The sequence below is a fragment of the Primulina tabacum genome, chromosome 2, assembly GCF_025594145.1.
Source record: "Primulina tabacum isolate GXHZ01 chromosome 2, ASM2559414v2, whole genome shotgun sequence".
NCBI classification, from domain to species: domain Eukaryota; kingdom Viridiplantae; phylum Streptophyta; class Magnoliopsida; order Lamiales; family Gesneriaceae; genus Primulina; species Primulina tabacum.
The window spans coordinates 44,401,769-44,423,170 of record NC_134551.1 but is presented as its reverse complement, the minus strand read 5'-3'; positions in this window follow the sequence as shown (position 1 = coordinate 44,423,170).

Below are 21,402 nucleotides of genomic sequence, written 5' to 3'. Positions count from 1 at the left end.
AAAAGAAATAAGGCAAACTCATTACTGTCAAAAGAAAACACTGAGTTGAAGAGCAACTTGTCTCGGCTAGAAGTTTTGCTGAGTAGGAAGGATCTTGAACTATGTAAAGTCAAAGAGGATTTTGAGAAAGCATAAAAAACTCTTGTCAAATTCAATTCAAGCTCATCAAAACTTGACACAGTACTGACTATGGGAAAGGACAGCAGATCTGGCCTTGGTTATGTTGCAAGTATGTATGAACATGGTGAGTCGTCTAACTCCAGTTCAAGGACCACAGTATTTGTGAAGGGTGTGGGAGTCGATGCTGTCACTAAAACAGAAAATCCACCCATGAAAACTGTACAAAGCTCAAAGCTGGTCTCTGAACAGACGCTGAAAACATCCAGTTCAGGTTCCTCACCGCCAAAAAGTCACTCCTCAGCAAAGATGGCTCAAGAAAAGAAGCATGTATCAATCTCAAATCCCAAGCAGCGAAAGCATCATTTCATCTGTCACTACTGTCGTAAGACTGGGCACATCAAACCTTTCTGCTACAAACTCAGAACTGACTATCCTAGGTGGCATTCAAATCAGGTGTTGCATAAGGTGTTTTCCAACACCACATCCAAAAGTTATTCCACTAAGAAAATTTGGATACCAAAAACTGTTACAATGCAATGTCATTTACACATCGCTGAAAACTAACATTGCAGGAGCATGGTACTTTGACAGTGGGTGTTCCCGTCACATGACAGGTTCTAAAGAACACCTCATTGATTATTCTGAACTAAAAAGTGGACGTTTAACTTATGGAGGTGGTGCCAAAGGGAGAATTGTAGGCAAAGGAACCCTGAATGTTGATGGGCTTCCCATGCTTCACAATGTCCTACATGTTGAAGGACTTAACTCGAATTTAATAAGCATAAGTCAACTTTGTGACGATGAGTTACATGTTAGGTTCAACAAGAATAATTGTGAATTTTTTAATGATGCAAATGTTTGTGTTATGACAGGAACACGGTCTGCTGATAATTGCTATCTTGTGGGGAATAGTGATGATTGTCGAAGTGCCAAGGTAAGCAATCTGGATCTATGGCATCAAAAACTGGGTCATGTGAGCTTCAAGACCTTGAAAAATCTCTGTAAGTATGAAGCCGTGAGAGGTATGCCTAATTTGTGTTCAGATAATGCATATATTTGTGGATCATGTCAAAAAGGTAAACAAACCCGTGTTGCACACCCGGTGTTGCAACACTTTGGGACAACACGGAGTCTTGAACTTCTACACATGGATCTAATGGGTCCAATGGATGTTGAAAGCTTGGGAGGTAAGAAATACTCACTCGTTTGTGTTGATGATTTTTCTCGTTTTACTTGGGTAAGTTTTATAAGAGAAAAATCGGATACGTTTGATGTCTTCAAGAAACTGCATGCAAGAATAACCAACTTGCATGATGAGAGAGTTGTTAGAATATGAACTAATCATGGAAAGAATTTGAAAATTCTCTCTTTACATCCCTATGTGAAAAGAAAGGAATCTCTCATGAATTTTCTGCTCCTAAAACCCCTCAAAAAATCGGCATAGCTGAAAGGAAAAATCGAACCTTTCGAGAAATGGCTCGGGTCATGCTTAGTTCTAAGAATGTGTCAAAATGTTTTTGGGCCGAAGCTTTAAATACAGCATGTCACATTTTCAACCGTTTTTATTTAAGGAGTGGTTCTACAATGACCTCATATGAGATTATCACGGGAAGAAAACCAAACCTTAAATATTTTCATATTTTTGGATGTGTATGTTATGTGTTGAATGATAGAGATCATCTAGCTAAATTTGATTCCAAAAGTGATAAATGTCTTTTTCTTGGATACTCTACTAATGTTCGTGCTTATCGTGTATTTAATCTGAGAACTAGGACTACAATGGAATCAATTAACGTTGTGTTTGATGATCTTGCAGATCTAACAGTAAAAACATCGGAGGATGATGTAGAAGAATTGATGGACATAAGTGAGGCACTGACCAGAAACAGTGTTGAATCTGGTGTTGAGACCAGTGAAGCAACACCAAGCACAACACCGCCTCTGAACCAAACAGAAACTGTGGATAATGATAACGATGATTATGATGATGTGGTGATCAATTGTGAAAAAAGAAATTCCCAGCAAGATTCAGAAGAATCATCCATCATCACAAATCATTGGTGAATTACATGATGTTGTGCAAACAAGAAAGAAAGAAAAGGTAGGACTACTGCAAAATGATTGTTTTAATCTGCATGAGCTCCACGTTTTCTCAGGTAAGTCACTCGTGTTTTGTGTCTCAAATTGAACCCAAAAATATTAATGATGCACTAAAAGATGAATTCTGGTTCAATACAATGCATGAAGAACTTGAACAATTTGTGCGCAATGATGTATGGGATTTAGTGCTTAGACCTTTAAATACCAATGTTACTGGAACAAAATGGATTTTCAAGAATAAAACAGATGAATCTGGTAACGTTGTTCGGAACAAAGCTCGGTTGGTAGCTCAAGGGTATACACAGGTTGAGGGAGTGGATTTTGATGAAACCTTCTCTCCTGTAGCCCGAATTGAGTCAGTCCGACTGATGCTTGGCATAGCATGTCATATGCACATAAAATTGTATCAAATGGATGTAAAAAGTGCTTTCTTGAATGGAATTCTGAATGAGGAGACCTATGTTAGTCAACCTAAAGGATTTGAAGATCCCCACCACTTGGACCATGTCTACAAATTGAAGAAGGCTTTGTATGGACTGAAACAGGCTCCAAGGGCATGGTATGGTAGGTTGGCCGAATACTTGATAAACCTGAGCTTCAAACGAGGTGAGGTTGACAAAATCCTTTTAATTCAAAAACTGAAATATGATATTTTGATATGTCAAGTATATGTAGATGATATTATGTTTGGTTCTTCATCTGAAATACTTGTGAATAACTTTGTTGATTGCATGTCATCACAGTTCGAAATGAGCATGGTAGGAGAACTAAATTTCTTTCTTGGATTACAAGTTAAGTAATTTCATGATGGTTTATTGTGACAACTCAAGTGTTATAGAAATTTCTAAGAATCCTGTTCAACACTATCGAACAAAACACATAGACATAAGACGTCACTTTATTCGAGATTTGGTTGAAAAAGGCATAATTCGACTGGAATTTGTTAGGACTGAGAATCAACTGGCTGATATATTCACGAAACCTTTGGACTTTGAGAGATTTTCCAATCTTCGGAAGTCTCTCAGCATGTGCCTACAATAATCACACACACATGTTGTCATTGGTGTTGCCAACACCGGTGACAACACCATTTTTGCATATATATTTTTAGGATGCTAGATATACTGCATAATCATAATCATCTATTTATTTGTGTAATGTCTGAACAGTAAAGACAATTTCTGAAAGGTACTCTCTGAGTGTTCATACTTCCAATCAAATGTTGAGGAATACATTATGCTCAATCCAAGGATCAAGTAGTTGAGGATATTCATGGAAATCGTGATCTTGTCTAATGTGAAAAAGTGACTTGGAAAATGTGAGCATAAGGAGAAAAACAGAAAAGAGGTAAATAAAAAAATTGTTTAAAAGAAAATGGAAAAAGGTACCTAGAGAAGTCCATTGAAGACCGTTCTTCTAGTGGGAGCTACCACTTCTAAGTAAAAATAGTAATGGAAAAAGCTACCTAGGGGAGTCCATTGAAGACCGTTCTTCTAGTGTGGGAGCTACCATTTCTGAATCAAAATAAAATTTTATGGAAGTTTGAATAAAACTCAGTGGTGTTGCCAGGAGGTGTTGCCAACACCAAGTTCTGACACAACACAGTTTATATACTGCCTGACATTTTGATCATTCATCATATTGGAGGTATATTTATGACATGCATATTAATTTTTGTTTCGTGAATTCATCATGTGCAGTGACATATCAGTGTTGACCTATGACAGTTGATAAAAACCTTGATTACCTAGATTTTGAATTTATGTGTATACTTGTGTCAGTGAGTTATAATCGACGTGGGTTTTACTGGATATTCTTTTGAAATCCTCGTAACACGAGTTTGAGTCAATTTTACTGTTTGATTTTGGTAATTACTCTTGCTTGTTCTCATTTACCTTTGCAATCTTTTTTTTATTCTCGTGATTTCTCTTGTGCGTCTTTGTGTATTACTCCTGATATACATTTATAACTTTCTCTCACGTTCTACAGATGGCTGAAGATACTGCTGATGTTGAGTCCGATGTTGTCAACACCGTGGACAACATTGACTCTTTTTGATTATGATGTTCTTCAAAGATCAAGGACTATTTGCTATGTTTGTCAAGTTCACCCCGACTGTCATCAACGAATTCTACAATACCCCCGCGGATGAAGAAAGTGAAATCATAGAAGACATCAATGCTTTCACTGCTGAACTCCTTTCTTCTTCTTGATCTTTGGGATACTTGAGTTATAAGGGTTTCTCAAAGAAGATGATGAGACTTTTTTTATGTGAGCAAAACCCTCAAGATCGCTTCGCCTTATTTCAAGGGTACAAATTGAGTTTGATCTACAGCAGATTCAAAAGGCCAAAGAATTCATTGCTTACTAAGAAGAACAAGTGGCTGCATAGAGGGCACTTTTGGAAGTTACAGACTATGGATGGTCCGATGGATGGTGCTTAAGTATCTGGAGTTGCTGAGATTGAATGAATGAATGATGCTGAAGCATATGGAGTTCCTGATATTGAATGAATACTTATACTCTGTCTTTAATGCTGATTTTGGGTTGCTCTTGTATCTATTTGCGTTATTAATGAATTTCTCATTCGTATGTCTTCTTATGTTTTCAGGTGTTCTAATGATGGTGTTGACAACACTATCAACAACACCAGTGCTCTAACATGTTTAATTCAGGGGGAGATACACTCTAACGTAGGGGGAGCTTAACTGACTGTGATGTTTATCAAGATTATCATTTTTGGATGTTTTGTCCAGAAAGACAAAAAGGGGGAGATTGAAAGGAATATTTCATTCCTTTATTATTTTGATAAATTGATATCATCAATTTAATATTTTGCCTTTCTAGATTATGAAATCTTGATTGATTTATTTCTAAATGATAAGATATTGGTTGATTTATATCTAGATATTATAGGATTGTTTTTAATAGTATTTTTATCTCCAATATATTTTATCTTTGTTTGAAAGTGTTTTATATCTAATGAAAATCTTTTCCATATTTTGTAGGAATTCTTCTATGGAATAACTTTTAGGTCAAACCATTGATATAAATATGTATAGCCTCACATTCGTACAAGGGTGGTTGTGGAGAGAGAAAAAAAGGCTTTAGAGAGAGAGAGGTTTTGGAGAGAGAAAAAGGGTGGCAGAGAGGGGCTTTTTATAACGTTGGACATAGAGCTTTTCATTGAGAAAAAAATCACAAGAAGTCCAACATTTATTTTTCTCTACAGTTTTTGTGTGATCGTGTGATCACTTTGTTGTGGAGAGGAGAGCTGCTAGAGTTTTTGGGAGTGCACGTGTAGGTCGGCTAAGGAGTTCTTGCATAGAAGAAATATACGAGAGCCGAGCCTATTTTGATGAGACTTTTTTTGTGTGATTGGCTTATCACTTTACAGCGTATGAGAGCTGCTGGATTTTTCTGAACACACAGAGAGTTCAGATATTGAAGATTTTCGTGTTGAAGATTTTGTGTGATTGATTTACATATACCGTGTTGCTGATTGGTGTTGACAGCACTCAAGAACAACACTGACGCAGAGTGTTGATTGAAGAGTGATTGTGTTTGTTTTAAGCAATACGTTTTTATTTTATGCATCTAGTTTTTATGTGTTTTGTTTTGATGCATTTTTAATTCCTTGGAGTGTCAAGGAATTTGGTTTTGTTTTCTCACTAGCATTGTTTTGGTGTAAACGATTTACATAATTTTTCTAGTGAATTTTTTGAAATGAGGCATCGCACAAGTATTCGTACTTGTGCATAATTTAAATCTGGTGTTAATTTATTAAAGTTATATTTGTGTGTTAATACTTAGTTTCCGCTGCATGTTGTGTGCTCGTGTTCACAACACTAACTTCTGATACACACATTATAATGTTTTAATTAATTTCCTGTACGTTTATGAGCAACATCCCTTTCAAACTCCTTTATAAGTTTCATGTTTGATCTTTATCAAACTATAGTCGCCAAATTCCAACTTCTTGAAATTTGACTATATCAACGGAAACACATAATCCGATATTTGTGTGACCCTCAATGGTTCAGGGATACAGCTGGCTGTGGGTTCACATCTTCATGTGATTCAGAATAACATTTATTCTTATTCGGGCTTATCCTAGTCAGTCCGATTCTTTTCATCAACATCTTGATCAAGAATTTCAGAACTCATTTTTTATTTCATCCATCGGATCATGGTAAGAGCGTCTAGTAGCATCGCCCCATGATCCCCTAGGTATCACTTATAGTACCTGCAAGATTCTTCAGTCATGGTTAGCGTACAGTATGGTCCCTTCAACATATATATCTCGATCGAATCTGCAACCATTGGTATATCGAGAGTTGCATGTAAATTCGACAACGATGCGATTTATCTTTGAGTACTAATAGTGTCATGGAATGTGCAACTAGGAAAACACATGTCCCTAAATCACATTTCTTGCTCTGGCCAAAGACTCCTTGCATTATTAATTCATCAGATCACATAGAATATCTTCACCCGTAGGCGAACGATGAATCCTCGACTACAATGCATTTGCTCCTATATATTTCGAAACTACGTCCAACTTCGCCACCTGATCACCCTCGATGGAGTCGGTAAATGGAGCAAAGTGCATGCTAGTACGTATGACCCCTACATTGATCGGGTCAAAGGACTAATGTGCACAACCATAGCTGCGAACTATTCCACTCGATAATTAGGAACCACTTGGACAGTTCGAGGAAGGGTCGTTCAGTGCATCATCATATGATCACTCATCCGTGTGAATGGATATCTATATGCCCTTATCAATGAAACATGATGTTTACATCACATATACTAGTCTCAAGCTCGAGCGACCTTTATTCCTTGTTTTAGGCGGTTGATTCGAGTACTTTATCTATGCAGCTTACATGGATATATACAAATAAAGTTTAATGCCAGTAATCAAATAAAATCGTAAAATATTATTAAAATAAAAATTGTTTTATATTAGAGTCAATAAAACTCGAGCCACAAGTTTGCTTGTCGGACTCCTACTCTAACAACAAGCACCAATTTAACTTTGGAAAATAGTGATTTAGCAGCCGTGAGTGACAAAGTGGCTTTGTTGTTTATTTTACAGCCTTCACATTTAAAAGATATCTTAGTTTATGATAATGCAACATAAAATAAAAGTAATATATATATTATAAAATAAAACTATGCATCTTCATTCGCCATTTATCTTTATTTTCAATTTGTCCTGTTCGAATTTGGCAAGCGTCGAAAGATTCGGCTGTCTTTTTATGGAGTAATCTTATCAAATCGGCGTGGATTTCCATCATATCCCATTCAACTTCACAGCTTTTGTCTTGAAATTAGAAAAAGCAGTGGCCAAAATCGAAGGGACAAAAAAGATTTAGTATTACATAATAAGGCACTAACTTTCCAAAGTAAATTTTTTTCAAAATCATTTTACGCTCAAAAATACTGTTTCATTCATTAAATAAAAATAATTATAAGAACCTGTTTTTGTAAATTATATAATTAATTACTTAAATATTTAGAAATATTTAATCAGATTAAAAATTGTGGGTTGCTAGTATATATGGTGTGATCAATTTACACCAGCTATATTCTTCACCAATTAATAATTTATTGAATCAAATTACATTAGTATCATTCGTAATTAATTTGTAAAATGTTGATATTTTTATAATTTTTTTGGAGCAGAATAACATAAGTATTTATATTATAAACTAAAACAAGAGCAACATGATAATTATCAAAATTGATCAGAGCTATTTGTTTTTCTTTTTCTCTTACAAAACTAAAAATAGTATGACTATGTTTGGACAAATCTTTATAAAAGTGTTTTTATGAAAGATTTTTAAAGTTGTTTTTAAGGACAATACGCGATTGAACAATTATTCTATAAAAAAATGTTCACAGTTAAAAAATAATATTTTTTTATTTTCATCATTGTCTTCAGTTTCTTAAAACAACAAAAAACACATCTAAGTTATTATTAAAAAACTATATTTGAATAACACTGTATTAAAAATATTTTTCACTAACATTTCACAAAAATCTTATCCAAATATCTATTTTAAGCTTTCTTTCCACTTATAAAATATTAAAAACGTTTTTAAATTATTTGTCTAAACGAAACCTATATTTTTATTAACAAAAACTTATGTAAGACGGTCTTACGGGTCGTATTTTGTGAAACGGATATCTTATTTGGGTAATCCATGAAAAAATGTTACTTTTTATGCTAAGAATATTACTTTTCATTGTGAATATCAGTAAGGTTCATCCGTCTCACAAATAAAGATTCGTGATATCGTCTCACAAGAGACATACTCATTTTTATTATATACTATCTAATTTTATTATGACTTCTTACTTCTCATCATTAATTCTATATAAATTTATGCTACCTAATTTCTCACAATTCTACTTACGGATGACGAAGTAAATTCCCTCATATTTTAAAAAATAGTTTAATAATAAATTATATTTATTTAAAAAGAAAATATGGAGTGGTTGCAGTGAATTTCGTTGATGGACACGTTCAACCGACCTAACCATAAAACAAACCAACACGTAAAGTTGTACCGAAATGTACACCGTACGGGGACCCGTGGTGGAAAGCGGGGCCCACGTTTAATTGCACTTAACCACATGCCCGTATTTGCCGTACGGTTATTTCTTTTCGTACATGCCCTTGGACCACCTTCTGCTTTTATTTCCATTTAATTATTTATTATTTCCCAAATTAAACATTTTAGTTTTATTTAATATTAATTCAAAGCGTTGGAATAAAATAATAATATATATATATAGCTGTGTGTAAATGGACATGACATGGATATCCACAAATTGGTGGGCCTATAGCAAGGCCCATTTGTCGCCTCACTCTCTTCTTTAATTTCTTACCAGACAAAGCCCGGAGAAATAATGTTAGGTTTTATTACATTACATGTGTTTTGGACAATGTTTTAAAAGACATAGTCTAGGACTATTTAGGCGGGGTCTAGGCATTGGGTGGTCGCTAACCATCTTAATTTTTAAAAACACGATGTCTCTTGTTGTTGATAAAACATTGACAGCCTAATTTCCATCAATTTGCATAAGATGGGAGGAAAAATATGTTATTGATTTTGGATTTGAATCCAATTTAGAAGAATTATTTAAAAAAATATGATAATGAACAAGAAAATTAATTATTTAGTTAAAACAAAAAAAATCGCCTAGCCGCTCGCCTGCTGTTTACCGCTTTCTAGAACACTAGTTTTTGGAGATTTGTTTTTTGTTTTTTTTAATATATATATATATATATATATATATATATAGAAAATAAAATTATTTGGACGACGAATTGCTTTATTTTTTAAATTGTATTTTTTAAATTGGATTCTAATTAGTGAGAGTTTATAAACTTTGATATATATTGCATTGAGTCCTACAATATAATAATTTAACATTTTTGGGATAGGGGAAAAAAAGAAAAAACAAAGAATATCTTTCATTGAAGGCATAAGTGTAGCATAAAAATTGAAGTACATGATTTGTTACTTATATATTTGATATTTAGAAATTACATTATATCGTATTATAAATTAATAATGTGGTTTTTTGAAGATATATTTAAGAAATCAAAAACTAAGTTTCAAAAATCAAATGAAAATGAGAAAGTTTTACCATTCTGATTTAAAGATAGAAAATTGTTTTTAAAAATGAAATAAAACTTCTTACTTTGGACGAATATTGAGTATTTTTTAAAGTTGTTAAAACAAGTTAAGTCGATCGGATCAATCCGACTCACATATAAAATACGTAACTTGAGTTGACAATATTTAAACCGACCCGTAATTCAATACAGATTTGTTTTGGCCCTCCGCACCATACCGAATGTCGGGTAGCAACAAGTTATGGGTTGGCTAGCTAACCCGCTTGGTCCGGTTCGATAGTTCTAGTATTTTTATTTATTTTTCCGATAAACGTTTTCATTAAGATCCGAAAACGCATGTGAACATGTTCAAACTATTTTCTAATGTTTTTTCTCCAAATGTATATTTAATTTTATCCCATTTTTGTGTCACTCTATACAATGATTGTTTTAAACTCAAAAGTTTCGTCATTAGCTTTGTGGAATAGAAAACAAAGACCAGGATTAGCTATGTAGAACGAAATTCAATATGGTTGAGGAATAGTTGGTGGCGAGTTGTTTCAACTTGGTCCCCATTTTTATCATTTAGTTGGCACACATTACTCATCTTGACTGGCGATGGACCACTTCGACTTCCTGGTTGTTTTCTACAATTTTAAGAGAGTCCCTTCACATGGCCATAATATTTTGATCAAGTGGTTATTAATTATAATACTAATGAATTTCGCCTTTCAGTCCTTTATTAATTATAATTACTAGTGCCATAATAATAGTTATCATCATCATATATATACATGTCACTCATAGTTTTTTCAAGTACTTGACCATTTTTTTAAAAAGTAATTTTCCTTTTGTACTATAGCATGGGTAGAATACATACATACATACATACATATACACACGCACACGATCATGTAAAAAAAAATTGGTGATGAAAAAATCGCAGTCGCTATCAAAAAGTGCGCATGAGATAAAATGATATGATATCACATACGATTAAAAAACTATAGAAAGTTTTAGACCATTAACTATGAAAGAGTTGTTTGACATAAAAATTACCAAATAGATACAGATTGTGTGAATCAGATATATGTGTATGTGCATTATTGTAATACCTTAGCACAACATACAACAGAATAATATAATTTATAACACAATTAAACTTTGATGAATAAAATAATGAAAAATTAATCATGCACAAGTGTACACACTTGCGCATTGCCTCAGGAGAAAAGATTTGCCAGAAAACTTGTCATTTTACAAAATCAATACTAGTAAATAAAGAAAAGCGAGCTCCCTTAATAAAATGAGAAGAAAGTGCATTCAAAAAACTTATCAAACCAAATAACCAAAAATACTTGTAAAGTTTGTGAAGCCAAACTCTTCTTTGAAAAACACCACTCTAATCAACACACTGAATAGGTGTTGTGCATGAATATCTTCAACACTCCACGAAAAAACTTCAATAAACATTGGCTCTAAGCTCTTTATTAAATTACCGATACATGTGCTTAATCTCCTGCGATGTCTTAAATCTCATCTTCATCCATTTGATCCCAGCATCTATCTTTGATAATTTATAAGATTCATTTGCCTTAGACTTTATTCCTTGAATAGAATCCTACAAAATATAGAAACTGTTGGAACATTTCATATTCGCAATCCTGATTTTGATGTTAAGAAAACTTGTTATTGTGTTTCTAACATATTTACTCAAGTGTGAAGTTATTAACACAAGAAGAAAACTGAAACTGAGTTTAGCCAAGCTGAATTTCTGGAGAGCTTCGTTTTGTTGATGATATCTCTCAGCTCGATGATTAAAATAACAATCTATCAACTTGATCGATCAGAAAATTCAATTTGAAACAAGTCGTATATCATGTCAGTTGGGCAAAATCGGATGTTATCTAGGCCAAACCGTTCGCTGAATAACCAAAATTATTGCACAAAAACAACAATCAGTTGGGTATGCTCGAGTAGTTGCGGTATTTTGGCCATATCTTTCAGCTCAGTTATTGGAATGAACCGATTTAGTATGCGTTGAAAATATAAGACAATGATCTACAAATCATCTTCAGACGTCAAAGTCTGTATCGAAGCTTAAGATGTTCATAAATGACGATGAAACTACTGGTTTGGCACAAATTGAAATCAGCCTCAGCACACCAATTCAAACCGCTGACCAACTGCTGACAAGTTCAAACCACTGACCAACCGTTGAACGACAAGTTTAAGCTCAGGAAAATGTTCAGTAAGACGAATTTGACCGTTGCAATTTCAGAAACTGTACAGAAACTTTCAAACGGTCATATTCTTGTGTCTAACATATATATCATTGTTGGAACCTATAAATACAACATCTTGAAGATCAAACATGAGCTTTTTAAGGGGATTCAAAGTATGGGCAGTTAGCATGAAGAAATCTGCTAGTTGAGAGCACAAACCCTTGTGTGAGGATACATTTGAGATGTACATTGTAAAAGATAAATTCCTCACGCACAATCACTCACATATATATTAGAGAGTTTCATACAAAGACATTAAATATTGTGTTTGTAGTCCTGGCACAAGAGACGTTAAATGTAACGTCCCAAAAATTTGAAGGTCCACGTGAACCACATGCATGCAAGTTATCAAATTTCTTATATATTTTATTAAATTGTTTTAATACATTAAATGCATGTTTATTGCATCATTATGTGTTTTAATTCATAGGTTATTAAAGTTTCATGCATTAGGGTTTTAAGTTGCATTTCACGCTTGAACGAATAAAGCAGACCGGGGATAATCAAAAAAATATTTTTATTGAATAATTATTTTTAGTTATTTTATATGAGGTGTTTTTAAGTACGTATTATTTTTAAAATGGGTCTTCGTTGGATATTTTTACCCGTCGGGTTATATTTTTAAATGGTACGCAATTTTTAACAATTCGGATGACTTTTTGAGGGTTCGAGCAATATTTTCAAAAACGTACCAGAACGAAATATTTTTCGGGAGTATTAGTGGGCTTTTTGCGTTTATTTTAGTGCTTAATGGGCCCAAAACCCTTTTAACTCTTTTAAATTTTAATTAAGGGTCCATTAGTGCATGTTTATTTAACTTAAACACTACCCCACTGTGGGGACCCGGACGCTAATCATCTTCTTAATAATCTTTGGGATTTAATTATCAATTAAGATAAACAGGGTCTAAAATTTTTTTCTTTAAAACGCGGAAGGTAATGAAATCAATCTATTATACAAACTAGTATAATAATACAAATCTTGTACCACATGCTTTTAGTTCAAACTAGTCTAAGGTTTAACTACTAAAGTTCAAGTATTAAACCAAATCTACAATAAGTCCGAAATCACCACTCTAAACTCGTCTTCTCTCATCATCTTCTTGACCCCGTTCCTGTCCCACCTGTTGTCATGCACACATACAAAACAAGACAACAGCCGGATATTCCGGTGAGAATAAATCCCAGTATAAATAATGTATACGTGCAGTTAACTGAATTAACATAAAAGCATGAATTATATCTTATTACATGTAGCATAATCAAACAACATGTATCAATACTAGTCTGTAAATAAAACATGAATCGTAATCTACGAAACATAAATTAATACAAATCTGTAAATCAAGTTCTAGTCTCGATATCTAAGACTCGACTCATCTCTCATTCTAATCTAGGGATCTTGATCTAATTTAGACTTTGGTATGCTGTATCGAATGTCGACAATAGACGTCGATCTACATCTAAGCTCATCGATACACCATAAGTCTAGAGTCTACGCGGTTCTGACAAAGACTCAGCGGTTCTGCCCTAGCTAGGCTGATCTGCCCTAGACTCAAATTCTGGCTCTGTTATAATTCAATAGACTAAACATATCAATCTGATAATCTACAAATATCAATGCAATAAAGTAAAGTATGTGATTTTGGAAAACTCAAGTCAAACCTAACTCGAGTTGTGCAATCCCGAATCAACATTTATTTATACCTTTCTCTTCACGATCTGATGAAGACGAAGTCTTGTATGTCAATATGTCCATACCCAGTCTGGCAATGACAAGTCACATAAATACCATATCAGTATATAACTCAATTCAAGACCTGTTCTGATCAATACTCAAATCGGTATATAATCTGATCCATATCTGAACAAGGTACAATCTAATTCATATCAATAATATCACGATACAATCGAAATCATTACTGAATCTGATCAATCTCAATCAATACTGAATCTGATCAATATCAATCTACTGATGTTTCGACAGCATAACAATACAGTCTTGATACCCCGTCAATCTCAACATCACAGATATAATACCAGAACTCATAATCAGTATCCGTACAATTCAAAATCTGAATAATAACACAACTCTGATATAGAATCTCAACTAAATCAACTCTGAAATTCATAACAATTTCATAAACAGTCTATTCTTTAATCTGACTTCGATTCTATGATGTCTAACATGTCAAGAACATCATATATGAATTCCATTTAATTCTGACAACATCATAATTTCAAAACATATCAAAACGTAACAAAACTTACGTCCAGTTGTAGTCTACGTTGATAGGAACACAGTACTGAAGTCGGATTACAATTCAGACGGGCGGATCTTTCACAAAAGGCGTAAGGATTTTTGGCAAACTTCCTCGACCCTTTTCTCATTTCTTCTTGCCAAATTCTGAAAGAATGGAATGTTTGTATGTATATATATATATACACGTCGCTCGTACAAAACAAGTGGCAATCTTACGTTTTGCATGCCACGCGCATATGCGCGCCCAAAATCCGCGCATATGCGCCGGAAGCACTGTCCGGCTCCTGGACTACTCGCGCATATGCGCGCACTGACATCGCGCATATGCGCGAGACCTACTGTCTCCGCATATATCCTGCACATCGCCTTGCGCATATGCGCGACTCATCTCCGCGCATATGCGCGAGACTCTCTGGAGTTACTCGCATAGGCTTCGCAACTACTGGCGCATATGCGCGCCTCAATCCGGCGCATATGCGCCAAAGCTTCTGTTCCAAAACGTTGGCTTCTGGACTGCTCGCGCATATGCGCGCACCCAAGTCGCGCATATGCGCGAGACCTACTGTCTCGGCGTTTCAATACTCGCGCATATGCGCGCCCATCTCGGCGCATATGCGCCCAAGGTTCTGGACATTCCGCGCATGTTCGCGCTTACACGCCGCGCATGTGCGCGAAGGCACACCCTCGCACATTTGTTTCGCGTCTGTTCTCGTCTTTCCCGGTCCACTCCGTTCCGTGTATAATCACTTCAATTAATCAAGAAATCATCTCAGATTAATATCAGATTACGGTAAATATACCCAAATCATTTCCGATTACGGTAATCAAATTCTCGGGCATTACACCCACTAAACCCTAAACCTAATCCCTCAAGGTGGCCGCCCCCTTCCTCTCATTCAGCAGCTTTTCAAAAGAAAAACCAGCAGCCTCCTTCGAAATCCTTCATAGGTTTCAAGAAAAACTCATCTCCGCCTCTCCGGTGCAAGCCCTACGCGCGTATCTTCAATTTTTCGAGCGTTTATACACAAAAACACGCCTTGTATATATTTTTCTCATAATTCACACCATTTATATGCTGATATATATGTATTTGTATGAGAAATTCTTTGATTTATCATGTGGTGCCATATTTGCAAAGGTTTGACATGAAATATGCGTTTTCTTGACTCATATTAACGTTTCATTTGTGTTTGATGCAAGGGATGCCATAGCTAGGTCTTTTAAGGGGTGTATATGCTGCAAACTAAGGTGTCATGATGCTGGAGTCTCGGGTTGTGCACGGTTTGAGGGATGGCCGAACATGTCCCTTCGACGGCTAGGGTTATGGGTTGGTTTTGTGAAAGAGGTTGGTAAGCTCGACCGAGGGGGGGTGCGCTGAACCAGTGTGGTAAAAAGTTAGGAATATTTTTGTTAAGTTTCAGTTGATTCGGGTTAAAACTGGGATTCCAGTCCAAGTTTTAAAACGAATCGTATAAGTTTAGTAACAGGCACAATTTTAGAAATGCTTATTAATATGTTGAACTGGTACGAGTATATTTCTGTAAAACCATCAAGATTTAACTTCTCATCAATTCAACCCACTAATTCATCAGAAATCAAGAATATTCATAATCAGGAAGATTAGTGTTTTATTCAAAGGTCACAAGTTCAAATTGTGAGGTGTTTATAAGCGGTGTTGTACATCTCCCAGCAGGCCCATTCAATTTTTTTTTCGAGAGTGATAGCTCTCATACTAGAATAACGGTATTCATTTGACTCATTTGTAAAGCTTTTTTTTTCATTTTCTTCTGTTATGATTTCTGTTTTTGATTAAAAAGAGGTAGCTCTCACACTAAAAGAATAGTCTTCATTGAACTCTCATAGACTGCTTTTTCCATTATTTTTTTCTGATACAAAACAAGATCATTTTGTTTTTGTTTTTGTTTTTTGCTTAATCTTCTCAAGTCACTTTTCAAATGAGACAGGATCATGAAGTACACAAACATCTCTCAAATACTTTGCAACTTAAGCAGATCACATCTCATGGCCAAGTGTGTTGATAGAAATAAAACTAAGAAATTGAAAGCACATTAGGAAATATACATTATAGTATAAAAATTTCACAAAACATGATGAATGATATAATGCAATATGTCTAACATATGCATGTTGGGTGTTGTATAAAGTGAAGCTAATGTCAATTTGTTTTTTGTGACAGTGTTTTATGGATTTTTTGAAATTTCAATGCACTCGATTTGTCGATTTGTCACAGATAACAATCAAGGTCTCACTGTGAAAACCGTAGTCCTCTACCATTTGGTTTATCCACAAGAGTTGTGAACAGCAGCTACCAGCTGCCACGCCACATATTCAGATTCAGCAGTTGAAATAGATACAAAATTTTGCTTAATTTTGTACCATGAAATCAAGTTATTGCCTAGGTAAAAGTATCCACAATAGTCTTTTTCCTATCATCTAAATTTGCAGCCCAACCAACATCACTAAATCCAACTAAATTGATGTTAGTTTTCTTTGTGTATCATAATCCTAGATCTACAGTCATTGCAATGTATCTCAAAATTCGTTTTACGATATATAAGTATGTGATCTAAGGATTAATTTGATATATAGCACATACAGACGTTGAATATTATATTAGGAAGACTCACAGTTAAATAAAAGAGACCACTAATGATTTTGCGGTACATGGTGTTGTTAAAACCTTCATAAACATCGCCCGCACATATTTTTTCACTCGATCCCATGGGAACTTTCATGTGCTTAGTGCGCTCATTAGAAAATTTTTTCACCAGATTCTTAGCATACTTGCTTTGTCACAAACAAATTTCACCATGCAGTTGTTTAATTTGAAGTCCAAGAAAGAAATTCAATTATTCTACCATACTGATTTCAAATGTGGAAACATGCATTCAACAAAGTCATCAACATGTTTCTGAAAAGAACTACCAAAGATTATATCATCCACATAAATTTGACATACAATTATATCATCAATCAACCTTTGAATAAAAAGAGTTTTATCGATCTCACCTCGTTTGAAACCTATGTTAAGCATATATTTAATCAGCCTACCATACCACATACATGGAGCCTGTTTCAGTCCATACAATGTCTTCTTTAGCTTGTAGACATGGTCCACGTGGTGTGGATCTTCGAATCCTTTTGGTTGACTCATATAAGCTTTCTCATTTAAATTCTATTCAAAAATGTACTTTTCACATATATTTGATAAATTTTAATCCCTATATGACATGTAATTACAAGCAACAATCGGACTGGCTCAATGCGAGCTGCAAGAGCGAATGTTTCATCAAAATCAACCCCCTCAACTTGCGTATACCCTTGAACAACCAACCGAGCTTTATTTCTAAAAAAATTATCCAACCCGTCAGTTTTGTTCTTAAAAATCTATTTAGTTCTAATCACAGTACTTTGTTCAGGTCTTGGAACTAGATCCTAAACATTATAACTGAAAAATTGTTTAAGTTCATCATGTACAACATTGATTTAAAATTCATATTTCAATGCTTCATTAATGTTTTTTGTTCAATGTTTGACACAAAACAAGAGTGTATTACCTGACTGTCTACGGAACTAATGCATACTAATCATCTTTCGATAATACACTTTCTTCTTTCGACGAGTTTGCATGTCTCCATGTATAGCTCATATGATTTGTGATGAGAGGTGACCTTTCTGAATTTTCCTAGGAATATGCTTCCCAACACTGTTCACACCCTCATCGTTATCCAGTGTTTAATTTCTTTGTACATCATCCTCAAATTCTATTAGTCTTACTAGAGGTGTTGTCCCAAGTGAAACAACATCATGCATAATATCTGTGTTGACCAGTGTCTTAGATGTTTCCAGCAGACCATCTACATCATCCTTGATCGTCTTTCCTGCAGATTTGCTTGATCATCAAACACAAAATTAATTGATTTTATAGTCATCCTAATTCTTAGATTAAACATTTGATATATACGAATTTTAGTTTTATATCCAAAGAACAAACATTTATCACTCTTAGAATCAAACTTGACTAGGTGATCTCGGTCATTTAACACATAGCATACACAACCAAAAATATGAAAATATTTTAGGTTTTGACCTATTTCCCATTATGATCACATAGGATGTCATCGTTGAACCAGTTCTTAAATATACACGATTGGAAATATGACACGTTGTGTTTAAAGCCTCAACCCAAAAGAATATTTTTAAATATTTTAGAACTCAACATGACCCGGGCCATCTCTTCCTAAGTTCGATTCTTTAATTCAGCTATGCCGTTTTGTTGAAGGGTCTTTAGTGCAGAGAATTCATGTGTTATACCTTTTTTTGTTACACAAAGATGTAAAATATGAATTCTCGAATTCCTTACCACGGTCAGTTTTGATCTTACCAACCTTCAAATTGTGTATATTGTTAATCCTATCAAGTAATTTTTTAAATGCATCAAAAGTATCAGACTTTTTTTCTAAGAAATCTTACTCATGTAAAACGTGAAAAATCATCAACACAAAAAAATGAATACTTTTATCTCTCAAGATTTCCACTTCCATTGGACCCATAAAATCCATATGCACCAATTCAAAGTTGCGTGTTGTGCCACATTGTTGCAACACTTGGTGTGACACGCTATTTTTTTTACCTTTATGACATGCTCCACACACATATGGTATTCCAAAGGTTAGATTAGACATACCTCGCACATCATTGTATTTTCCTAGATTTTTCAATTTCTTGAAGTTTTCATGGCCCAACTTTTGATGCCACAGATCTAGTTCATTTAACTTTGTGTTTTTGTAAGCATGTTCATTTCCCAGTTGATAGCAATCATCAGCAGATCTTGTACATATCATAAAAATCATTAGCTCTTGGAACATTCGTGTTCGCAATCTTGATTTTGATGTTAAAAAACATGTTATTTTGTTATTAATGAATTATCATAGTGCGCATGATACTGTAACTGATCAGACGCCGAATTGATCAATTATCTCGCCTAACTGAAGCTTTCGATAACGTCAACTGATTGCCCAAGCTGAATAAGTTCAATTGATGTATCGAAGAACAATTCAATCGATTGATCAGTTGTTAGGTAATTCAGCAGGTGATCTTCAGAAGCCCGACCAGCTGATGAAGTGCTCAATTAATGGAAAGCCCAACTGACCAGTGTAACCAGTTAAGCTGACGAGCCAACTAATTTCATCAGACCAGTTCAATACCAGTTCAAATGACCAGTTCAATACCAGTTCAACTGACCAGTACAAAGTATCAGTCAGGAGTCAATCAATATGGAGAACACGACAAGTTTATTCAATGGAATCCAGCTGTGCGCACTGGGTAAAATATATGTACTATCAGTAGTGCAATTAATGGACGTTGCAGCAAAGATTAAAGCTGAAAGATTCCTGGAGGCATGTCAGAAAAGTCAAGATACATATTTCAAGGAACACATTCAAGCTGCAACGATCACATGTGATGAGTCTTGGAGTACGGTCTCAATGCCTCTATAAATACAAGCTCAGGACCATCAACAAATACATGAACATACAAGAGTGTGTGAAGATACAAAGAAAAAGGGCACGCTTATTTGCTTATCATCTTTCAAGAAGCAATCAGCCCAGATGGAATACTCAAGTCATATCAGCTTAGTTTAGAAGCTTACTTCCCTCAGTGTGTGAGAACATCTTCGTGGTGTATTCCTTGTTCAGTTCTCACACACGCACACGCACCACCACTCAAATACAGTCTTGCACAAAAACATTAAACTTGTGTATGTAGTCTTTGACACACAGACGTTAAAAAAGTATTGAATGGAATGTGCTGCCTTCAGTCTAGGCTAGGAGTTCAGATTAGGCTGTAGTGTAAGTCCTAAGCTGAGTGGGGTTGTACAAAGAGTTGTATAGATGAAAGTCTTCTAGTGAATCCTACCCGAGATGGTAGAAGGAGTGACGTAGGAGCAGTTGAAGTCTCCGAACATCCGTAAACATATCTTGTGTACTTAACTGATTAACTGTTGTTTTCAAACTGACTTGATCAGTTAGAGCATCCGTCAGTTCAGTTCTTACCATAACTGAACTAACATATGCGACAACTGATTATTTGCTTTTTAGTTATTCAGTTTACATATTTAAAATGTTTTCTAACTTAACAGGCTTCTTCACGAAGGATTACTTCGAGTTTCTTCCGTTTGGTTATTAAACCAAACTCGATTTAATTCATCGGTGTTAACATTCTTAGAACACGAGCTATTGCAGCTCTTGGAGAATATTTTGTTTGAAGCACCTCAAGATGCCCAGCAATCGATATGTAACATCCGAAAATCCAACCAATGTAAATCACATGTATGCAAATTATCTTAATTGCTTAATTTTTTTATTTAATTGATTTTAAATGCTAGCATGATATTTATTATATGATTAAATGTATTATTGCAAGATTAAATGATAATATGACATAATTACATGAAATTAAGGATTTTTCTCAAATATTCGATAATAGGCAGGGGAAAGGAGACCGGGGACGACCAAGACAAGAATATGTAATTTTCATTAAATAATGGCAAGGTTTCTTAATATGATTTAAAAATGATTTAATTTTTCAAGGTTGGAATTCGAATTATTTTACTAGTCGAGCTCGATTTTTCCCGGGAAGCCGATTTTGGGCAAACAAAGAGTTTTAAAAGATCAAAAATATTATTTTTGACAAACTAATTTTATAAAAATTTATCATTTAATTAAATAAGTGTTATAGGGCCTAATTTAATCAATTTAAGTAGTACCAATTACCCTTAAGCTTGCCAGCCCAAAACCAAAGCCCATTAGCTTGTTAATTAAATTTATAAATAACTAAACCTAATGTTTATACACCCAATTAATCACCATCAGCAGCCGAAAAATTGACTCACACACACACACACACAAGAATTTTGATATATTTGGGAGGAAGAAAAGGCTTGTGTTCTTCGTCGTCCGGTCGTCTAACGTCGCACCCTCG